At 61.0% G+C, this 3,558-nt stretch overlaps 1 pseudogene; it reads right to left on the reverse strand.

The window, feature by feature from the left end:
- Nucleotides 1-582: 582 nt before the first annotated feature.
- LOC118653441 lies at nt 583-3,071 on the reverse strand (annotated as a pseudogene).
- Nucleotides 3,072-3,558: the final 487 nt, after the last annotated feature.

Genomic DNA, 3,558 nt, shown 5'->3' on the forward strand with positions numbered 1-3,558 from the left:
TATTTACTCTTCTTTTAAAAGCAATCTAGTTTAAAAATGAGTTGCAGTTAAGAGAGAACAAAGAACATGGTACCTAGGAGTGAGATAGACAGAGGAGAAGCTGGGCACTGGTCAGGGGCTTACATGCCAACTGTTCTCCACCTGGAAAATGATGTAAAATCGGTTTCTTTAGTTTTCTGCTCAATGGTCTTCTCCAGCGAGTGGAGTGGCATCTGCTCGCTTCTCCCTGGGGCCTGGCTTGATGGTCGCCTTGGGGTCTGGCTGCGCTCCAGCGGACTCCGCACAGGTCTGCCTGCTCCGCCTGGCCCTGTCCACACATTGCTTCCTCCGAGTCTTCCTTGGGCGCAGCCTGGGTCCATCACCTCCTCCTGTGTCTTGCACTGCTTCCACAGGGCCAAGAAAGAGTCCCACATGGAATTCAGGTCTGCAAGGAGCTAGTCCTCTGCTTTCAGAACCTTTGGGATCTCCGCTTGCAATTGTTCCCTTCCATGACCTTCCATCCCTACCTCTGGAATCTTCCCGGAGCACCACATGCCTACCCTCCAGCAGCAGGTTGTCTTTGTGTGGCTTTCAGGGCAGCCTTCAGGGCCCTTCCAAGTTGAGCGCAGCAGGGCCTGAGGCCTGCCCAGGAAGGCGGGCGGCTCCCCAGCAAGTCCTGCTGCACCAGGAGCACGTGCGCCTGCCCCCTTCCCTCCCCCCCACCGTGCCCTCCAGGCATGGCGGCTCCGCTGTGCTCAGGGGCTGGGAGTTAAGCAGCAGGATGGTCCTGATGCAGTAGATCTGGGCCAGCTGGGTCAGCTTCCTGTGCTGGGCAGAGATGGGGTGGCGGGGGTGGCTCAGGCTGGACCCTGGGTGAGGTCCCTGAGGGCAGCTCTCTGCTCCTCCTGGCCGGGCCCTTTGGGCTCCCCTGCCAGGCAGGTGGTCCTGCCCTCCATCTCTGATAGCTGGGAGCCACTGCCAGGGCTTGGTGTTCCCCACAATTCCAGCGGGGCCCAGCTTCATGAGGGGAGCCCCGAGTCCTAGTGTCAGTGGCTGTGGCAGCCAAGCAGAGTTCTGACAGGCTGTGGCTGGGGGCTGGGGGCGCCCCTTGGGTGGAAGCCCCTGCCAGCAGTTGCAGGAGGCTGGCCTCAGATTTGGACTTGAGCAGGTAGGGCAGACGGGGCTGCAGCTGGACAGGGGTGCGGCAGCAGAGGCTGGGCGAAGGCGGGGGTGAAGGGGCCTGTGGTAAATCTAGGGGCCGGGGCGCTGGCTCCACCACAGGGGCTGGGGTCGCAAAGTCTTGCAAGGAGGTGGGGGAGAGGGTGCTGGAGGCGGAGTCCATGGAGCAGGAGCTGCCCTCCCCGGGGCCCAGGGCCAGCAGCTCTCTGGTCAGTGTGACAGATGAGGCAGTGGTACTGAGGGACATCTCGTCCGACTGGGAGCTGGAGGGGCCGCCCTCGAACTCGGGAGAGGAGAGCTTCTCCCCGGGCTCCAGCACCACCATGGCCAGGGTCTCCCTGGAGCCGACCGAGGCGCAGTGCTGGGAGTCCAGGCTGTTGCTGCTTTTGCGCAGGATGGTGGAGGAGCTGGCAACAGAAGTGCTACTCTCCCCACCTTCCTCTTCCTCTTCCTCCTCCAGGCTCTGCAGGTGCTGCTGGCTGCCTGCGTGCTCCTGCACATGCAGCTGCTGCAACTGGTTCTGGGCATTGTAAATGGAGTCCACCCAGCCCCGGCACAGAGCCTGCCCGCTGGTCTGGAACGAGTAGGCCCCCAAGGTGCTGTGGAACTGTTCAGGTAGATGAGGAGGAAGGAGCCAGGGTCCCGCAGCTCCCAGCACAGGATCTTGTCCACCAGCAGCGGCGGCCTGATGACCCTGGTCCCCTCAGCCTTCTTCACTGCCTTGGTCACTGTTGGGGGCCAGATGTAAGCTGGCAAGGTCCTTGCACCTGCAGGGGCTAGCAAGGCTGGGACCCTTACCCACACAGTTTTCCCAGACTTGTTTGGATGGCAATTATCAGTAGAATGAGAGCAACATTTGTAGAATGAGAACAGCCTTTCATAGCTTACCAAGAAGTCTGTAACTATTTACTGAGATATGCTGTACTGAGAACTTGTCCTTCTGCTGTGTCTCTCCCTTAGAGATTAAGAGGAACAAAGAATACATTCCTCTTGACAGGCCTCCTATTCAGTGTGTTGTGTATAAATAGGATGGTATAGTCAATAAATTTGCTTCAGTTCATTGAGAGAACTGGGGTCCTCCCGACGCCGCTTTCCTGTCTTTCTTTCTTTTCTCAATTCCCACCTCCCTGCCTCAGCCCGGCTCAACCCTGTCAGGCTGGCCCTGACAGGTCACTAAGAGTAGGTCCGTGAAGAGGAAGCAGTACACATCCATCTTGCTGTCCTTTCCCTCCTTCATCCTCAGGCTGCCCTCCAACAGCAGCTGGTGCATCTCCTCCGGGGAGGCACAGGGATGGGCGCGGTCAGGTCCAGGTGCAGAAATTCCTTCAGGAGCTTGTCCACCTCATTGTTGCTACCCTCCACCACCTCGTAGACGTCCATGCAGCTCACCACGGCGGCCAGCTGCTGCTGCTCCTGTCGCTGCCGCATGCATGTGTTCACGTGGTGGATGAAGCGCTCCACGGAGCTGATCATGGTGATGACGGCCTCCTTGGCACGCGGCTCGTCTGTCTTCCTCAGCATCGACTTGAGCAGCAGCGGGTACTTGGTGAGCCGCCGGTGGGGCTTGGCGAGCATGTCGCTCAGCTTCAGCCGCTGGCACTGCTGGTGCTTTTCGGCCCACGTCACCTAGGCCGGGAAGAGGTTGTAGTCGCACAGCAGGCTGTGCATGTACTCCATGCAGCCCTCCTCCTCCATGCCGTACCGGATGTAGGGCTTGAAGAGGGAGCGGAACAGCTCGAAGCCTTTGAGGAGGTCCCGGGTTGCAGCAGCGCCCATGTGTGCAGCACCTTCTCCACCATCAGCGCCATCACGCTGCCCCACAGCCCACAGTGCAGATGGGTGATCTCGGGGATGTTGCTGAACAGGAGACTGGCGTACAGTTGTCCGGACTCCTCCCCAAGGTGACCCTTCATCGGGGAGTCCCTGCCGCTCCATTCACCCCCTCAGCCAGAGGGGAGCGCCCTCAGTGGGTCTGCTGCTCTGGGCGCTGGGGAGGAGGAGACCGCAGATGGCGAGGCCCTGAAGCAGGAGGAGGCCGCAGAAGGCAGGTGAGGAGCCCAGGACGCATTGCACCCCCGCCACCACCCCTCATCCCGCTGGGGCCTGCACCCAGTTGTGCAAGGCCCTGAAGCAGGAGGAGGCCCCAGAAGGCGGGTGGCTCCCCAGCATGTCCCGCTGCACCAGGTGCATATACGCCTGCCCCCAACGGCGCTCTCCAGGCCTGCGCGGCTCGGCTCCACGCTGCGCTCAGGGCCTGGGCAGTGCTCCAGGAGCGGGGCGTGCAGGTGTCTGGACTCCTCCCTAGAGCGACCCTTCACCCGGGAGTCCCTGCTGCTCCATTCACCCCCTCAGCCAGCGGGGAGCGCCCTCAGTGGGTCTGCTGCTCTGGGCGCTGGGGAG

This window comes from Myotis myotis, unplaced genomic scaffold (genome assembly GCF_014108235.1).
Source record: "Myotis myotis isolate mMyoMyo1 unplaced genomic scaffold, mMyoMyo1.p scaffold_m19_p_4, whole genome shotgun sequence".
In the NCBI taxonomy this organism is placed as follows: domain Eukaryota; kingdom Metazoa; phylum Chordata; class Mammalia; order Chiroptera; family Vespertilionidae; genus Myotis; species Myotis myotis.